Source organism: Puma concolor, chromosome A1, assembly GCF_028749965.1.
Source record: "Puma concolor isolate L17-30 chromosome A1, mPumCon1.1.hap2, whole genome shotgun sequence".
In the NCBI taxonomy this organism is placed as follows: Eukaryota; Metazoa; Chordata; class Mammalia; order Carnivora; family Felidae; genus Puma; species Puma concolor.
The window spans coordinates 183836360-183857907 of record NC_141667.1 but is presented as its reverse complement, the minus strand read 5'-3'; the positions used below and the strand labels follow the sequence as shown (position 1 = coordinate 183857907).

The 21548-nt window shown below is 33.9% G+C and overlaps 1 pseudogene; it reads right to left on the bottom strand.

Annotated features, from left to right (window-relative positions):
- Positions 1-231: 231 nt before the first annotated feature.
- Positions 232-20481, bottom strand: LOC112860766 (small ribosomal subunit protein uS14 pseudogene; annotated as a pseudogene).
- Between the last annotated feature and the right edge of the window lie 1067 nt (positions 20482-21548).

Here is a 21548-nt window from a genome sequence, read left to right as displayed (position 1 = left end):
TTTTGAACTCAATGTTCTTGAATTAATTGCAGGAAGATAGAGGGGGAAATAGATGTTGGTTTCTAGGTCCAAATTTCTTTTATTTATTTATTTATTTATTTATTTATCTATTTATTTATTTAATACTTGAGATATTTTAACTTTATGTACAATGATTTAGCATTAAGGTAGGTATCTTGGAATTCTACATTTGAAATAAGTATCTTGGATGACCCATTCAAGGAAGTTCTCCTAATTCAATTTAATGAAGTCTATATCCTTTGTGTACTGACAGAAGAACTGATGGCATATACTGTGGCACTTTTTTTCTGGTTCAGACCATGCCGGTTTGAGCAGACAGTACAACCATGAGAACCCTGGCCAAATTTCCTTGGATGGCGCCAGAAGTCCTGGTGACCTATGTTTCATTCTCAGATGCAAAGAAGCTAAAGGTGGTCCAAATTGTATTATAGAATATTTCTATTTGCACAAATTTTCTTATTTTTTTCAACTTAGCAAAACATGTATGCAGAGAGGTTTGTATATTTAAAAATTTTTTTAATGTTTACTTATTTTTGACAGACAGAGAGAGAGACAGAGTATGAGCAGGGGAGGGGCAGAGAGAGAGAGAGACATAGAATCCGAAGCAGGCTCCAGAATCCGAGCTATCAGCACAAAGCCCAATGCAGAGCTCGAACTCACAGACCGCGAGATCATGACCTGAGCTGAAGTCAGATGTCCAACTCACTGAGCCACCCAGGAGCCCCGAGATTTGTATATTTTAAATAATCCTAGTGAGTAAACGAACATAATCTATGTCAAAAGCTGCCTTCATACCCAAGTTAAGCACTATTATTTCTAACAAATCAATCCAGAGTGGTTTTGCTTATGTGTTAAATTTATATAAGTTAATTGTATTATATGTAGTCTTTCAGGTTTTGCTTCTTTTGCTCAGCATTACTTTTATGAGATTTCTGAATGCCATTGACTGTAGCTTTAGCTATGCCATTTTAATTTCTGTATGTTATTCATTTGGGTAAATATATCCCAATTAATTGCAACTTATGGATTGATATTTCAATTTTCCAGCTTGGAACTTTCACAAATAATATTGCTACTGCTACTGATACTGTTGTAGGTATCTTTTGGTACATATGTGAATATAATTTGGTTTAGAAATTGTTTTCAGCATCACTAGATGCTTCCAAAAAAACTTTTCAAAGGGGGTATGCACATTGAAATGTGTGACCAGTACATCCTTGCCAACATTTGGTATTGTCAGATGTTTGGTTTGGTTTTATTTTGTTTTAAATCCATTCTTAAAAGGAAACTTCTTCAAACTATTACAAGGCAGCTAACATTATATTTAATGGTAAAAGACTGGCACTTTTCCACCTAAAATCAAGGAATAGGCAAGGGTGTCCATCTACTATTTCTCTTCAGCATTTTATTGGAAGATTTAACCACCACAGTAAGACAAAGCAATGAAAGAAAGAAATTAAAACAAAGAAATAAAGCTGCCATAACTAATAAGTGTGGTTAGGAAGTTTGTAGGACACAAGGGGAATCTTCAAAAATGCCTAGGTATCCACCTTCATTCTTGAAGAGGATTTTTATGGAGCTTATAATTCTAAACCAACACATTTTTTTTGCAGTATTCTGAAACAGTGGGGAGGATCCAAATAACCAACCAAGGTAGGAAGGTATGCTTTATCATTGATGCTATTTAGAAATGCCAGTGCATAATACAGGGCAGGCTCATTTCTACTCAGTTTTATTATGTATTTAAATTAATTACAGGGGCGCCTAGATGGCTTAGTTGGTTAAGTGGCCAACTTTGGCTCAGGTCACGATCTCACGGTTCATGAGTTCGAGCCCTGCCTCGGGCTCTGTGCTGACAGTTCAGAGACTGGAGCCTGCTTTGGAATCTGTCTCCCTCTTCTCTCTGCCCTTCCCTTACTCACAGTCTCTCTCTCTCTCTCTCTCTCACACACACACAAAAATAAACATTACAAAAAAATTAAATTGATTATAGTGGACCCTCTTACTGCTTGTACTTGGGACAAAATACCTTCTTCATTTGCACTTGGTTTTCTATTATTTTTTAATTTTTTTTAATGTTTATTCATTTTTGAGAGACAGAGAGTGAGTGGGGGAGGGGCAGAGAGAGAAGGAGACAGGATATCTGAAGCAAGCTTCAGGTTCTGAGCTGTCAGCACAGAGCCCGTCGCGGGTCTCTAACCCAGGAACCGTGAGATCATGACCTGAGCCGAAGTCAGGCACTTAACTGACTGAGCCACCCAGGCCCCCTTTTGGTTTTCTATTATTAATGAATACTTACAGCTTTCAAATTTTTTGCTTAAAAGTCAACTGTTACTCTTAATTACAACGTGTGATTATTGCTTCTCTGTGTATAAGTGTGATTGTTCTTCTTTGAAGATAAGATAAAACAGATCCTTTCCCCATCTTACTGGCTGCTTTATAGATCTCTCTTCATTTTCCCAGGGTTTGTGAGGGTTTGAAAATGTATGATTGATGTATTTTATGACTTTTTTTAGGTGTTCTCTTATCTTTTTCCTTTCTTCTGATCTGTCTTCAATTCACCAATTTTCTTCAGTTATTAAATCTGGTATCTAGTCTACTCATGGAGTTTTTAATTTTGATAAGCATATTTTTCAGTTTGTATTTTAATCAGATCTGCCATATAATATTTATTATTTCCTGTCCCAACTTGAAATAATCAATCTAGCTGTTTCCCTCCTCTAATATATTAATCTTAGTTATTTAAAAATATAAATCTGGAAATTTCTATATATAGCCCTTTTGGTTTATTGTCTGTATATCTTCTTGTTCACATGAACATATAGATGTAAGCATTCATGCATACACAATCACACATAAACAAAACCAAAAATAATTATATGAAAAACCTTTCTTTGAATATTTTGAGAGCATATCTATGGAGAAGCAAAATAAGTATAGTTAATTTTAGCTAGAGGAAACATAGAATGCTGTTGTCAGGGATTCAGAATTTAATATGTAACTTTTCAACAACTCTTGTAAATTTTTCAGTGTTTACTTTTAACAAACAAAATATTAGGCAAAGTCTACGGTAGATGAAACAGAAAAAGATTACCTGTTTCATGGTGAACTTGGAAAAGGACTTGCAATTAAAGAATCATAGTTTGTTGATGGATCCTGCTTTTTCTTAAACTTTCCCTTATAATATATTTCTGTCTCTTACCAGGGCACTGAAGTGAAAATACTTTTTCTGTGACATAAACATGAAGACAGGAAGCCTGAAAGTAAAACTACTCTGCTTTATGCCAGCTGTTAAGCTGCCAGGTGTCAAGGTGGCCAACTGGGGCAGTGAGCCAAACTAAAAGTAATAATCAAGCTATTATACAAATACAGGTTTTCCTTGACTTACGATGAGGTTATGCTTTACCCATCATAATGTGAAAATATTGTTAAGTCAAAAATGCATTTAATACACCTAACCTACCAAATATCACAACTTAGCCCAGACTACCTTAAATGTACTCAGAACAGTTATGCTGACCTACAGTTGTGCAAATTCCTGTAACATAAAGCATATTTTATAATAAACTATTGAATATCTCATTTAATATATTGGATAGTGTACTGAAAGAGAAAAACAGAATGGTTGTAAGTATATCATGTATTTACCCTTGTGATCATGTGGCTGACTGGGAGCTGCTGCCCAGCATCACAAGAGAGGATCATACCACATATCACCAGTCCAGGAAAAGAGCAAAATTCAGATTTCCAATTATGATGTCTACAGAATGCGTATCACTTTTGCACCAGTATAAAGTTGAAAAATTGTATGTCGAACCCTTGTTAAGTCGGGGACCATCTGTATTGCAATAGTGCAGGTAAGAAGAAAAGACCAAGAAACTTGGTAGCTCTCTAATTTCCATGTTCTCCCCACAGAATGACACTGGGCCAGGGTCAGTGAGATGACATGCAGTGCAGGTGGAGAAAATTGAGGAGAACTACAAAAGTCTCCTGTCCACGATTATTTTCAAGCCTTGATAACTTATTGAATTTGCCCTGCTTGTTTTTGGACTTGCCTGGGACTTGAGACCTCTTTTTCTTCTACTTCTATATTTTTGGAATGGAAATGTCTATCCTATGACCATTCCAACAATGTATTCTATTCTATAAGTGTATAGCTTGTTTTCTAATTTCACAAGTCCATAGATAACAATGAATTTTCTCTCTGTATGAACCATACCTGGATTCTCACTCATAACTAAATTAGACTAGTTGAGTTGATTATTTAGCTGAGACTTGGGACTTGAGTTGACAATGGAATGCATTAATCCTTTTGAGGGTGTCAGGATGAGGTGAACTTATTTTGTACCTAGGAAAGATATTAATTTAGGGAAGGACCGAGGGTGTACTTTTATGAGTTGAATTGTTCTCCCACAAAGATATATTGAAATCCTCACATTAAAATATACTTATGTATAAGCAGAAAGGCTTGCATAATAACTCTACAAAATGTTTTTTTCCTAGACTCAATATACTTGACTATCAAATACAACTAATGACAATCAGTTTGGTTTTTAATATAAATTAAATTGCTATAAATGCCTGTTCATGTCTATTTTGTTTATTATATAGTCTCACTTACATAATAACTATTGATTACAATAATTTGCTAAGGTAGTTAGAGAACATAATTTATTAACATAGTTATTCTGTTTGAACACAAAAGCAAAGATAAATTGGCTGATACCTTAAGATCACTACAGCTAGGATCATTTCACTCAAAACTACTTAGGATGTTTCTGGCACATGTCCCATATTCCAAATTTGTAATCCAGGCAAAGCTGCAAAATGTAGGCATGAACAAGGGCAAAAGTTTCAATATCTACTTGATATTTACAAATTAATAGCTTCTTTCAAGTAGATATGGATATATGTTTACTATCGTCCATATATTTTCAGATGGCCATAAGGTTTTCTCTGTCAAATGGCAAATGATTAATAACTAGAAAATAAACAAGATGAAACAAAACAAAGAACAACAATCAGCCTCCTAGACTTTGTATATTCAACTTGGTGTATTACTAAGCTTTTTATCTAGAGCTATTAACAAGAACTGTAATCAAAGAGCTATACATGGTACTGCTCATCATGCAGAAACTCCATCATCTTTATCATCCTGTATCAGTAGTGAAAAATAAAAGAACAAATAAAGCTTGGACAATTATTTGAAGGATGAGCTGCCATGACCTAAGGTATTCTTAACTTCCTTGGCCATTAAAAATTCACTGACCAGAAATCATAGGTTATCATTCTCTCAACTCTCACCTTGCAAGGCTGGCAATTACATGTCCAATAATGGACTGCCATCTTGTAAAGGTTTATTGCAATATACAAAAGTTTATAACTAACAGGTCTAGGCAGATTTACTGAAGGAAAAGCTCAAAAACAACATAAGTAGGTCTTGTACTTCATTGGAAAAAGACCATATCAGAGCCTACTAACCCAGTGGTTATCTTTGAAAGCACATATTGTTGGATTTACATTTCCAAACTCACAATATATCAACTTCCATGACCTGGATGTCCTCAATGCTTGCAAATATAAAGCTGAGAGCATTTGGGATTATCTAGAAACAGATAGCATAGTAAATAATTCAACTTTTCCAAAAGTTTTGGATCATATAGCCAATTTTTCTACTTCTGACTAAGATTTCCAGACACAGATCTGAATGCAAAAAGCCACTAATTGTTTTCTCTCTCTTCTCTCTCTCTTTTTATATAATTACCTTTAAGCCATTTTTTGTAGTTTAAAATTATAAATTTTTAATTAACAGGGATGAATTTTTTTTTAAATTTTCCCTTTATTTCTATTACATTTTTAAATAGCTAATCCTTAGTACTTGACAACACTTAACTGAGAGGATAAAAAACTAAACAGAGAGAGATGAAAACTTGGAAACATGGCCACTATGCCACTTTCCAAGTTGGGAAATTCAGATGTAGGATTTTTTTTTTTTCTGACTAGGATTGTGAAGAGTCAATGTTGCTAAAAGAAGCACTTTGAGTGTATTAATGATTATTGTGCTCCTTGACTTCCTAATTCTGTATTATATCTTGTCCAGAGCCATAGGTGCTTTTATATAGCGACTACCTGATGAATGACTTTATAGCAAAGAACAGTCACATGAAACTAGTGATCTACTTGAAACTCAAACGTATCCTGTGCAACTGGACTTCACCTGTTCTTCAGACTTGGAAATCTGTATATAGGTGAGAGTCTGGACACTGATATTCAGCATAAGGATCTTAGCAAATGCTGGTAGAGAGGAATGACTATTAAAGCCCCTAAAATATTAAAAATGTTTCACTATGACCCTTGAAAAACACACCTCCAACTATTCCTCCCCACTAAAAGTTTCCTAAACTCAAGTGGATCACCCAATAGCTGATAAACTGCAACTACCATTTTGTTGCTCTAGGATCCTGTCCTGTAACTAATGTCACATAAATTTTCTCTAATACTGAGAATTTCTGTAATGTGTGCCCTTGCAAAACAAAACAAAACAAAACCTAAATTCTGACTGATCTTCTTCCTTCTGTCATATCATATATTTAAGCATCTTGTTTCATTCCCTAAAATTCATGTCATAGTTGGTCTCACTTAGCAACATTGTAATATAAGCTTGAACTAATGACTTGGCTTGTTTTTTTCTCTTTCCATAATATGAAATGAGTATTTAGGTCAGCCATCAAAAAAATAAAAAATAAAAACAAAAACAGAAAAATGAACAAAAAACAAGAATGTGATTTACACAGCAAGTCAAATGTTCCATTAACAATTTTCCAAAGTAGAAAGCTTAAAGTGAAGCAAATCCAAAAATGCACTCTGTTTTTTCAATTTTAGCAAGAGAAAGAAACATAAATCCAGAGTGCATTGTGTGATTTGGGATTTATCATAGCTAACAGGCCCAAGGATTGGGTTTGCTTCGTGTAGGGTGACAAAGACATATATTAATTATTTACAGATCAAAACAAGGAAATAATGTATTGGTGAGTGAAATTCTTATCGTAGATACGTTTAGGGCTAAATCATAGACAAAATAGAGTGATGTTAAGTATTACGGATTTTTTCTTAGAAGCGATTGAAAATACTAAGTAAGCTTTTTTAAAGAGATAAAATTTAATTAGCTACAGAGACAATTTGGGGGGAAAGTGAATGATAGATAGGAAATATTTTAGAAGAGGATACTTTAGTGGAAGATGATGTACACATGCTCAGGATTGTGTTTCAATGAACTGTCAGTTTCCTATACTCTAAATTTGAGAGCTAGCAAAGATCACAAAAAAGTATCCCAGAATCACAGCTGACTGAGAATGTTTCTTGCCCTTTGCAAAGGGGCTTACCCCTGTTGTTAAGGCACAATGATGACATCAAAGCAAGCTAGTTCTCAAATTTCAGACAAATATTTGCTAGGACAAATCCAGCCCTCATCCTCACACCATACTGAGTTATAGAGGAACTCCTCTATAACCTGTTCAGAACAGGTCAAAGAATCAAGCGTCATTTTGTGTGTGTGTGAAATTCTTCACCATACGTTCAATTGTAAAGTTGGGAAATCTATTCCGATTCCTATCATTTCTTTTGCCACTTCTTCCCCTGAGAAATTCACCCTATTTAGTTGGCTTATTTAAATTATCAGGACCTTTCACTCTTTGCTTCATTTATTCAGATTTAATAGCCTCAGTAAATGCCTATTTAGTCAATATCTGTTGCTTAGAGCTGTTCCATCTCCTCATTCCTCCCTTTAAAAAGACCCTACTTGCTAAATTATTTTCTATATGGTTTAAGGCAGTACATGGTATATTTGGAACAATAATCTGGTTTATTTATTTGTTTATTTTTAGGAAATATTTGGGCCTTAAATTAAAGCAATTCCTCTTAGTCATGTATAAATTACACAACAATCAGCCTTAAATTTTATTTTAAGATTGTACTTACTAGCTTTGGTATCACAATCAGTGATTGGATAATTTAATTCATTCCATCATTTATAAAGTGGGAATAACTTGATACGTACATTTGTCATATATATGTATATATAGTTTGGAAAAACGTTGTGGTAATGGATACTAAAGTAATGTTTAAATAGTTTACTATGTCCTCTTGTCATTTTTTTTTTTTTTTTTTTTTTTTTGCATATACGGTTGGCCTTTGAACAATGTGAGGATTAGGGGCACTGACTCCTGCATAGTCAAAAGTTCATATATAACTTTTGACTCCCCCCAAATATATCTACTAATAACCTGCTGTTGACCAGAAGCCTTAACAATAACATAAATAGTCAATTAATACATATTGTGTATATTATGTATGTTATATATCATATTCTTAAAATTAAGTTAGAGAAAAGTATAATTAAGAAAATCAGGAGAAAATATATTTATAGTACTGTACTGTACTTTTTGAAAAAAATATAAGTGGACCCATACAGTTCAAAACCAATTTTGAAGGGTCAACTGTACCTATTATTCTCATTGTAATAAGCTTTTGCAACAATATAGAAAAATGCTGTGTTCTCTAAACAGAAAAATCCATGTGTTCAGCTTTAAGTGTGTTCCATTATATCCAATATCTTGAATTATACTTGAATTTCAATATCTTGAAATATTTTTATTTCCTTAAATAAAAATCTAAATTTTCATTTGGGTTTGAAGGGATTTGTTTTAATTATGATATGGTTTGTATTTATATACACAATTTGTAATAGTATCACTTTTACACATATGTATACACCATCTGTATTTTTCTCAGTTCCTAAAATATTCCTGACATATGTTTCAAAGTCACTATCTTCATGACTACTTGGGGATTTAGGTCATGCCGCTTCTTTCTGTCTTTGGGTGTCCTTTTACACACAAAACTCCCACTGAAAATTGTAGGTCTCAGTGCTCTGTAAAAGTAAATTTAATGCTGTGGTATTGTTTTTAAGTTATAGCAAAAACACACGATAAAGGCACTGCAAGTAATGAGATACTTATTTGTACAATAAGTATCAGTACTTAAAAAGAATAGTAAGGATGATAAAAATAAAATATTAACAAAGATCACATTTTAGTAATGATTCCTACAGATAACAAAAGAACAAAATATATTATTTAATGAATAATCATATTGTGAGTGTCTGTATAAACACCACTATAGTCAAGAAATAATAAAATATCACCAGCAACTCATAGTCCTCTCCCCTCATCTCATGATTTTTTTCAATCACAAACAGCTATTTCCCAGAATTCACCTCTATATTGACTTCTGTGATATTCATTATTTCATTTGTCTCTATTGTTTCCCTAATTATGTACACATCTTTAAAACAGTATAGTTTTATATTATCTGTTATTGAACATTTTACGTATAGAGTTCATACTGTAGGCAGACTTTTTTCTTTGTTCTTTCATCTAACAAGATGTTTTTTGACCTCTTCCAGTTATTTTATATAACTGTAGGTTCATTTTTATTAAAATATAGTCTTGCATTCTTGCTTTTAATGATTTTGACATTTAGAATCAATCACAATTTATTTATTCATTGTATTGACCATTTTTCCCTCTGCTATTGAGAATCCTGCTGTAATGATTCCTACGCATGCATTATGTCACCCTAGATTCTAACTTTATTCTGAGGGATGAAATAGTTTTTGGTCTTAGGGAATATATATTTTCACCTTTCCTAAATAAAGCCAAACTACTCTCCAGTATACATTTCCATGAATAATGCACATGTTTTAAAACATTTCCATTTTCTACTACTCTTGGACTTGTCAGTCTTTTAAAATTGTTACCACAAAAATGAGTATGAAAAGGAATTTTATGGGTTTTGCTTATTTTCTCTGATTACTAATGTGGTTTTAATACCTATTTTTGATATATTGGCAATTTTTTTTCAGAAATCCCTATTTAGTCTTCTGCACATATTCCTATTGCATTGACAGTATTGTTCTTAAAGATTTAGAGCAGTACTTTTTTTTTTTATGGCAAATTGTACGTACCATAAAATTTACCACCTTAACCACCTTTAAGTGTACAGGTTAGTGGTAGTAAGTACATTCATATTTTTTGTGTAACTATCACCACCCATTAAACAGTAAGTCCATTTTCCCCTCCCCTCTAGGCATTGGCAAACAACATTTCACTTTCTTTCTCTGTTCTTTTGACTACTCTAAGTACTATTGGTATGTTTCTAAGAATTTGTTTACTCCATCTAAGTTATACATTGATTGACATACAATTGTTCATAGTACTCTCCTTTTTATCTCCATAGAATTGATATTAATTACATTTATTTTCTGATTTTAGGAATTTGAGTCTTCTTTTTTTCTTAATCCATCAAGCTAAAGGTTTATCCATTTTTTTTTTATCTTTTCAAAGAATCTTTTATCTTTTCATTGATTACTGTTTTTTTTTCTTTCTAGTCTTTATTATACTTATTTCTGCTCTAATCCTTACCACTTCCTTTCTTCTGCTAGCTTTAGGTTTACTTTTTTTCCTTCTTTTTCCACTTCTTTAAATTGTAAATGTACGTTGCTGGTTTGTGGTTATTTTTTTTTATTTGTTTTCTTTTGTTTTCTTTTGTTTTTCTTTCAATGCAAGTGTTTACAGCTTACATCTTCCCATTAGTGCTGCCTTCTCTGGATCCCATGTTTTGGTATGTTGTATTTTAATTTTCATTCATTTTTAACTTCTTTGTAATTTCTCTTGAGATTTTTAATTTGATCCATTGTTTCTTTTTTTAATTTTTTTTTTTTTGTATTTTTGTTGGATTAGATTTCTAATCCATTTTTATTATTTTTTTTTTATTTTAACATTTATTTGTTTTTGAGACAGGGAGAGATAGCATGAACGGGGGAGGGTCAGAGAGAGATGGAGACACAGAATCTGAAGCAGGCTCCAGGCTCTGAGCTGTCAGCACAGAGCCCGACGCGGGGCTCGAACTCACGGACCGTGAGATCATGACCTGAGCCGAAGTCGGCCGCTTAACCGACTGAGCCACCCAGGCGCCCCAGTCTTTTTTTTTTTTTTTTAATTTTTTAATGTTTATTTATATTTGAGAGAGAGACAGTCAAGCACAAGCGGGCAAGGGGCAGAGAGAGAGGGAGACACAGAATCCGAAGCAGGTTCCAGGATTCAAGCTGTCAGCACAGAGGCCGACGTGGGGCTTGAACCCACGAACCATGATGAGATCATGACCTGAGCCAAAGTCAGATGCTTAACCGACTGAGTCACACAGGCGTCCCTGATCCATTATTTCTTTAAGATGTGTTGTTTAATTTCTACATATTTGTGGCTTTTCCAACTGTCTATTATTTTATTCCCTCCTGCTATTTTACTTTCCTTCTGAAATTTATGATTTCATCCCACTGTGCTTGGAGAATAAACTTTATATGATATCTAACTTTTTAAATCTATTGAGCTCTAATTTGTGGTCCACAGATGACCTCTCCAGGAAAATGTTCCTTGTGCACTTGAGAAGAATGTGCATTCTGTTGATTTTGGGTATAGCGTCCTGTATATATCCTTTAGATGTAGTTGTTCATTGTGTTATTCAAATATTCTATTTTTTAAATTTTCTTCTGTCTGGTTGTTCTTTCCATTATAGAAGATGCAGTAGTGAAATCTTCAACTATTTTTGGAGAACTATTTTCCCTTTGATTCTGTCAATTTTTGCTTTCATATATTTTAATGTATGTAAATATTTATAATTATAATATCTTCCTACTGTTGAACTTTTATTAATATACACTGTCCTTCTTTGTCTCTTGTAACTTTTTTTTTTAAATCTAAGTCTATTATGCCTGATATTAGTATAGATACCCTTCGTCTCTTCTGATTATTATTTGCCTAGAATATATTTTTCCATCCTTTCACTTTCAACCTATTTGTATCTTTGGATCTAAAGTAAGTCTCTTGTAAATAGCATTTAGTTGGATTTTTGCTTTTGTTTCATTCTGCCAGCTCTGTCTTTTCACTGGAGAGTTAATGCATTTACATTTTAGTAATTACGGGTAAGGAGGAACTTAATTCTCTTATTTTGTTATTTCTTTTCTCTGTACTTTATAGTTGTTGTCCCTCATGTCCTGCAGTGTTGTCTTGTGTGTAGTGAATTTTTGGTGATGAAAGTTTTTAACTTCCTTCTCATTTCTTCATGTATATGTTCTATAGGTATGTAATTTGAGGTTATCACAGGAATTGCATTTAACATCCTAAAGCTATAATATTCTAATCTGAATTTATAACAGTTTAAAATTTCAATTACAATTACTTATATTATGTTATATTTCAATTTTAATTACTCCTGCTCGTTTATGTCTCCTCACCCTCCTCATTCACATACCTATATCATATCATAGATTACTTTCCTTCTTTCTTTGGGATTAACCAGCCACTGACAAATGTCTCCCTTCTCAGATAATTGTATATAGTATAGAAATATGATTGAGCCAGTAAACATAAATAGATTATTCTATTCTATTTTCTCTTTTGATATAGAGAAGTCAATGTGGAATGTAGGTAATATTCCTAAAATATTTTTTTAATTCTTTAGTTTTAAGATATATATATTTTTTTTTTTTTTGGACTTTGAGACCATTTGCACTCTGAAAATGACATTCATTTTATTAGAAAAGTCACTCAACAATAATCCAATAGGCTATTTATGGAAATTCCATCATCATCTGAGGGCAATTGGTAACGTTAAGTGTTGTAACAGCTTCTTTATGAGTTAAAGAGATTTCTCCTTTACCTCTTCCTGTTTCTCAAACAGAGCAGTTTGATCAGTGAATCTAGCTCTTTTGGAAAGAGATCATCCTCTCTCAGCTAGAGATGAATGAATGGATTCTACCTTACCCATTTCAATCCTGGTGATGATGCATATTTCTTTCACCACCAGTAACCTTAGGCCAGCCTGGTTGATACATCCTTTATGTGATAGTATGGTCAAAGGGGGGGGGGGAGGGGAATGTGGTTCAAAGTTACTTCCAATTTAGTTTTATGAAAATGCATTGTCCAACTTGCACCTGATATTTTTGTGTGAAGGTCTAGTTGCAAACAGTTTATTGGAGGGAAAAATATGTCATAGCTAATGGAATGTGGCACACAGATTTTCAGATAAAAAGGGAGAACAGTCTGGCACTTGGGGAAAGAACGCAATCAACCTGTTTGGTAGGGGAAAGGAGAGAAATATTAATGAACTTTGATTTCACAACCAACTTTGAATGTTTCTTCCAGTATGAAAATGTCCTAGTGTGGCATTCCCAAACTGTTTAAAGTACCTTGAATTTAACTAACTGCTAGATTTGCTATCCTTTGCCAGAAGCTGTGACCACAATTTGATCACTTTCACCCTAAATATTACTTGTCTATTGAAGACAGCACAAGATGGTCCATACTCCTGCACCTCCCACAAAAATTACTTTGTAACATTGTCCAAACCCCATTCTCAGTCATTGTATGGCATAGACAGATTCTACTGATCAGGTGTCTTAGATAAATATGGCAGATTGGACTCAATGCCCTAGGCAATCCCTCCAAAAACAGAAGCTAATTATTAAAGTTGAACAATTGGGTATCATAATGTTAACCAATTGGCTGGGAGGCTATGTTGGATGCACTGTCAACCTGTGCAGCTGATTAAATTCCAACTTTCTAGGGTATCATTTGCACACTTGGAATCATGCTTCTTTTGTAGAAATCAACCATTAACTTGCTTCCATTCCCAAAACACAAAAACGTCCACCTTAGAGATGTTCCTAAGAGATCTGCAATATTTACAGAAATCTCCCTAGTATATCACAGAGCCCTCAACTTGCTCGGGCAATCTGTCAAGAATACAACTTCCCTTGGTTATTTGGGGAAGCTTTGTAGAATAAAAAATTATTCAAAATATATGTGCATCATGTGGGCAGTTATCCCCTTTAAAAAAGACATACAATGAGAAGAGATGGTATAAAAATCCATCCCTTACTATAGCTGAAGTGACCAGGTAAAAGAGTTGGGTTGCTGAAGACATCCATGACAGCTCAGAATCTGGAGCCTGCTTTGGATTCTGTGTCTCCCCATCTCTCTCTGCCCTTTCCCTGCTCACACTCTGTCTCTCAAAAATGAATAAACGTTAAAAGAATTTTTAAATAATTTACATGAACTGAAGGTGAGGGACCTATGTGAATAAGCGTAACAGTGGCTCCTGTTGAAATGGAACTAATGGAAAAACTTCCTAAAAATATAACTCTCAAAGGAATACAATTCAAACACAGAACTACTTTGTAGAACCAAAAAAACCATGATTTCGTTTTTTTAAAAAGTAGGCAATTAAAAAGAGAATGGTCACTTCTATGAAATGAATTAATGTCCAGAAAACAATAGGAGGAAATGGTTGTTAAAAGAATTAAACAAATGAACAACAATAAAAACCATACAACCCTGAAGCATGAGATCAAAGAAATGGAAATCATGAGAAAAACAAAAATCTGTTGAAGGGTAGATCCAAGAGATGTATCTTGTGAATAAAAAGAATTTTACAAGACACGTAGTAGTGTAATTAGAGTAATACTCTACAGAAAAACTTAAATCTGGTAACTGAATGGATTAGCCAAGTCCCAAGTAGAGACACATGCATGTGTCCTTTGAAATTCCTAAATACACAGGGTAAAGTGGAAAAGAAAAAAAATATTTCCCACTTTTTGTAAACCTTGGAAGAAAAGAGAATCAGCCCTTTTTACTCAGAATTCACATTGGTAACCATGGAAAAGCGAAATCAGTAGAATGATGTTTAAAGATAAAAGTAAGTGATTTTCAATTTACTGTTCATGTTAAATGATCAAATAAGATCTTTACAATAATGGAAGAATTCATAGCAAGAGTTAACACTCATGTGCCTGAGCTGAGGACAGTACTTGGCAAGTTATATTGAACAAAAGTCTATTGAAGGAGTGTAAACATTTTAAAAGAGAGAAGAAAAAAACTTCTTAGCTCAGGAAACAAGAGTGAGTACTACTGACTGTAAATGATTTTTTATATATAAATTAGAACACACACACACACACACACACAGCTTTCTCAACACAAAGAAACATGAGAAAACTTTTTTTTTATTAACGTAAAATGAAAGCTTAAAAGTCACGACAGCCTAAGTCAGGGTTTGAATAGGGTTTAGAGTAGGAAAGCAAAAGCATTCTAGACTCCTTACCCAGAGACTGCCTCATAGAAAAATGCCAAATATTATAGCTATAAAAAAAGCAATCACACAGAAACTTTCTATGTGGCAATAAGAGATAATATTTCATGGGTGAAGTAGGTGACTGGAGAATATATTAAAGGTAGAGAGAGCTCTTTACTTTTGTTTTTTGTTTGTTTGTTTTGTTTTTACTGTATGAGCAATGGTCTCTACTGCTACATATTTTGATGTCTAGCATTGAGAATGTCTGACCTTTCAGCTAATTTTCATAGGGATTCTAATTTAATGTCAGTATTGAATTTGATGACATAAAGTGCTAGCATCCATCAAGAGCAACTAGAGGTGTATCAGTAGACCATAGAGAATCTGAATCCCAAAATTTCAGTTTCAGGTTGTTTTTCTGTGGATTCACAAGTATATCTTTGTAAGTCACAGTCAGCTAAATATTGAACTGAACAAACTCACATTGTATATTAATTATAACTATATTTTATGTATGTACACATACATATATACACATATATACTATGTTTTACATGTAATGTATATATGACATGATATGTATAACATATTGACTTTAAATATATATTTAATTATTGCAACTTTAATTGCACAGTAAGTCATTGTTATTAATTCATTTTTTTAAGCTTGGAGGTTGGAACAATCCTGTTAGATAGATAGATAGATAGATAGATAGATAGATAGATAGATAGATAGATATAGATATAGATATAGATATAGATATAGATATAGATATAGATATGTTTATTGTATGGATCCATGTCAAAATTATAGAATTAAGTTTCTGGTGCCCAGTAAGGATCGATTAGGTAAATAAAAATCATGAATAATGTTCTATTCCTATTGGTTGTGTCACTTTTCAGAAAGCAGTGCAAGCAAACAAACATTATAGGGTAGGTATTTGGAGAGGAAAAAAGGTAGAAAACAAAACTGACTTCTGTATGATTCAGATATAGAGATTCAATAATAAATAATCAAACCAACATTTCTGAATAACTTAGACACATTGCCACTAAAAATATCACAACCTCATCTTTATATTCTCATACTCAGAATTAAGCTAAAGTCTCTTTTCCCTTGTGGCCACTTTGGAGAAGGGCAGAGGAATCTAGTGACATACTAAGTGTCTCTTGAAAAGTCAGGTTGTTTAATTAATTGATTTAATTTATTCTGTGATTCCTTTGAGTCAATTTTGATTAGGGATGAATGCAAATAAATTATAGTGAAAAGAGGATTCAGCTTGTTAACTCTAAATATATGTCTTGTATTACTGGGGGAAAGGTTGGGGCCATAAATTAAAGGTATTATTGAAAAATGTGTGTCACATGACCTTGGAAGGCAACACTAATCAATCATTGTGTTTGTTTCCATTGAACATAAAAGACCTGAATGATACTGAGGATAGTGCTTTTGGAGACGTCTATCAATTAACACAAGATGACCATGAGAATAAACCTATTTACCATCCTGATTAAAGGTAATGGCTCCTTGATTTGGGACCATTTTTAAAATCAATACCACTCGTTTTTATTTTTTATTTTTTGCTTTTATATTTCAGAAGCAGTAAGAATTTGAAAGCAATGCAAATAGTTGTTTCATATAAAGCAAGTCTCAGTGCTTGTAAGTTTCATGGTTCCTTACCACAGGTATGCTATTTCCTATTTCAACATGTCAAGTTCCAAACACTCACTCAAACTCATTTTTAGATTGGGCTTCCTTAAGAAAAATCTTTAGATGCCTACTCTGTTCTGTTGCAGTAGTACTTCCCAGCCATTGACCAAAAAAATAATTTATTTCTTTGTATTCCTATAATGTACCTATATTGTCTTTGTGGGATATTATCTGTATGTTAGTATATAGGTACATATGTTCATTTGTGCATTTGCCTCTACTGATGTATATCCAATCTTAGAGGTGACACATTTGGGAAAAATTATATAAATACTTTTTTATATATATCAAGTGACATTATAAATACATATCATTCCTATATCAAGTAAGTGACCACATCAAGTGCCTTTTTCATAGAAAAGATGTTTACTTATATCGAGATTATGGTATAGGAACTCTTAAAACGAGTTTATCCAGTTGAACTATGATGTATGCAGCCTCTTTATGAAAATGTCATCAACATTTCATACCTAATGAACCAAGACAATGAAGAATATTTCAAATAAAAGAGAGTCATATTTATTTAATCAGACATTTTCTGGCAAATGGTCTTGGAATTATGATGATTCAACTAAAAAGTTTACATTATATTAAAATTAATCCCAAAACATTACTTAACAAAAAGTTACTTAGAGTTATTTAGAAGAACATCTGAGCTGTTTGGAATGAACTATCATTGAAAAATACCTTTGTATCAGAGTTAAGTATTAGAGAGATAACAAGTATATATATGCCTTAATTGTTATATAAGGATATTATCTCATTTTATTTCTCTCTTTCTTTCTGTGATTGTATATCTATGGTTTGGTTTCTGACAAATATTTACATTTTTAATAAGAAAGATGACTAGGCCCATGGAAATCCAGCATCATATTTTCATTCTTTCATTCTGTGTATAAGATATGCAACATTAAAAGCAAAAAAATTTTTAAAAGAATAAAGCCCTTGTAATTGTTAACACTACTTATAAAACCTGTATGGCACCATTAAAATTGTATTACAAATATTATTATAGACATCACTTACTTGTTTTTAGCAAAAGGTTATATAGTTCTCCAGTTTCCAAATCAGTCTCATCCCACCTGACCCTATTACAAACTCAGTGCAACAGATCTAAGCATAAAGAGCTGAAACATTTGCATTGCTTTGGAAAGAATATATACCCACATGGGGACAGAATAAGTGAGGTTTTTATAGCTCCAAATATGTTTTCTTATTGAATTTGCACCTGCTTAAAGCTCAGCCAAATTATGGTACATAGGCCAGTTCTATTTTCCATTTTCTTTGTGAATTAGAAGTAAAATAAATGTGCAATTGAGCTTAGACAGCAGATGGTCTGCAATAGGTATAAACATATTGTACCATATGTTTGAATGGCATTTTCAGAAAGTACTTGGCACTGCTAAAATATTTCATTTTCAATAGACATATGAATATACATACACTACTACAATTAAAGATAAAGTGACTGATTCACTCCTTACCATTTGTGAGAAGTATGGCTTGGGAATAGATTGGGTACTCCATCTGGAAAACAGCAGTTTCCTTTGTTGACTCCTGATGAGATAGAGAAAAGTAAAGGCAACATAGAGTGGTAAGTATGTGGAGACTTTTTTGTATCTTTTATAGTCCACAAACAAGTATATACAAGTGAGATATCCTCTGGTTTTGTAATTGTCTCTGGAGAGGCTGCATATCCTGGAAGAAAGGTGAATGTATCTGAAGCTCTTATTTTTCTCTCTTCTGATTATCATTCTCTCTATCCACTCACAGATAGATACTTTAGTATCTTCGTTGCAAAATGGAAAAATAAGGACATTTTAAAGTGACAAATTTAGTTAAGCACTTTAACAGAGGGGAAAAACTAAAGCTTAGGAATATTACCTGCCTTGACTCAAAGTTCATTTTATTGCAGCCAAGCTGATTCAGGTTTTAAATTCCATATTCAGAATGACACATATGTTGTGCATGCATTTTTTAAAGATACATAAAATATATTAATAAGCTCTATATTAAGAAGAATGTTATTTTTTTTCTTTTTAGATGATAAATAAATGCATAGGTATTGATTTATTAGTTTTTTTTGTAATTTTCTGCTTGGTTATTTTAACCAAGAAGAAGGCCTCAGATGTCACCTCTATGCAATCATCACTCATCTATGAGACAGAACTACATCTCCAAATTACATACATTTACATAGGACTGTTCCATCAACACATCTCACTAAGCAAACATGAAAACAACCAGGGTGTATTTAACTATCAGGTTGTCCTGGTGAGCCTAATTTCAATTTAGACTTCCCCGGTATAGATTTTGGTTCTAATAAATAAGTGCAGGAGTCATGAGTAAAACTTCAGCCATTTTTGTCACATATTTTCCAACTGCCATTCAATTTCTAGATAGTTCCTTCTGTTATCAGTGTAATGGCTTTCTAATGTTCATATTCTTGGCATTCCTTTAAACTTTCCATGTTATGATATGGGAATAAATTACAGATTTAAATTTTGTCTCTGAATTCCATAAATAAAAAAAGTCAATAAATGTGATTTAAAAATATTTAAAAAATAAAAGAGAATGTAAGTAAATACTTACTGTATATTTCTTCAAGCATTTTAAACCTATTTTTGAGGGAGATTCTGGTTAAAAATGGCACCTGAGTGGCTCAGTCGGTGGGGTAACCAACTCTTGATGTCAGCACAGGTCATGATCTCACATTTCATGGGATAGGGCCCCACATCAGGGTTTCTGCTCAGTGTGGAGTTTGCTTGGGATTCTTTCTCTCTCCCTCCCTCTCTCTCTGCCCCTCCCATACTCATGCTGTCTCTTTCTCTCTCAAAATAAATATATAAGAACATTTAAAAAAATATATGGGGGATTCTGGGCTCATCTCCTCCCACTGACACAATGAATCTGCTGCTAAATATGGAACAACTTCCTCTGGGTGGCGGGGAGGGGTGGAACTAAACTAAAAGCAGTCTGAGTAACTCTTAGGCTATAAGTCAATGGGAAAAGACCCACCTCAGAGTCAGCGGAAGCTGGAACACAGTCTTGCCATAAACTCCATCCCCAATACAGCAACCCACAATCAGGAGGGAACTCCAAACCTGAAGTTTCTCTCTGATGAGCAAAAGATTTGAACCCAACATCAGGCACACTAATTTTGAAGACCTACACTTGACAGATGAGCTCCCCAAACATCTAGCTTTGAAAACCAATGGGGTTGGAGTCCACAAGACCATAAGTCTATAACAATTTTAGAAACAGCTCTTAAAGGTCTGCATGCTCAGACTCACCTGCTCTAGGGCTCAGTACAGAGACAGAAGATGGAAACACTCACAAACTTAATGTGAATGAGATTTATTTGCTATTCTTAAAGCATTGGCCCGAGGGTCAGGCATCTAATTTAACACACATCCAGAGGCAGGTGGGCCCCATCCTCATGTTCTCCCTTTGCTTGGTACCTCCCAGAAAGGAGTTTATACAGTTATCTGGAGCACCAGTTTTAGCAATTGCCACCAGGGGTGACCTCCAGATCTCCTGTCCCTTGTGACTAGAGAGGTTCATAGTTGTGATCCCAGAGGATTGCATAAATTTGCGCACTTTAAAGGCTGTTTCCTGGGGCGCCTGGGTGGCGCAGTCGGTTAAGCGTCCGACTTCAGCCAGGTCACGATCTCGTGGTCCGTGAGTTCGAGCCCCGCGTCGGGCTCTGGGCTGATGGCTCAGAGCCTGGAGCCTGTTTCCGATTCTGTGTCTCCCTCTCTCTCTGCCCCTCCCCCGTTCATGCTCTGTCTCTCTCTGTCCCAAAAATAAATAAACGTTGAAAAAAAAAATTTAAAGGCTGTTTCCTGAAGGTCTGGCTTCCAGTTGGTCTGAATCTGGTGCTGACTGAGACCCTCCCTTTGGGGATACTGACAGATCTTGCCACACACTCAACTCCTGGGAACCATTAAAAATAAAATAGGCTGCTTGGACAGGTTTGAGAGTCAACCAAAAGCTAGAGCAGAAAGTTTACCTCCTATACAAGGCCACTCCTTTAAATCCAGGAGAGATGACTGTTTTATATAATCTTTAAAAACACAAAGAGTCAAGCAAAATGAAGAAACAGAGGGATATGTTCCAAGCAAAATAACATGATTAAGCTTTAAACTATTTTTTGGTATACCTAAATAGAATCAGGCAGTAAATATGTATTCTGTGATTACTTCAATTCAATTAAGATATTTACATTACATAATATGTTTGAGGTATTGGCAACACACTATTCATTACAAGAATATTTGAGAGATATTAATACTGTGCTATTTTTCTTTTCTGTTGTATAAAAATACTTCATCAGTAGTGCTTCTGGTTATGGTTAGGCAGGTCCTGTCAGACTACCATTCCCATAGAAAAAAACTATTAATTTTGTAAACAAAAATGTACCTGAAGGCACTAAGCATAACCAAAATCACTTAGATATGGTGAATAAAAATCAAACTTGGAAGAAAAAAATAGCACTAGAGTTACCTCTTTTTTTTAATGTTTACTTATTTATTTTGAGAGAGAGAAGGAGGAGGGGCAGAGAGAAACGGAAAGAGAGAATCCCAAGCAGGCTCAGTGCTTTCAGCACAGAGCCTGATGTGGAGTTCAAT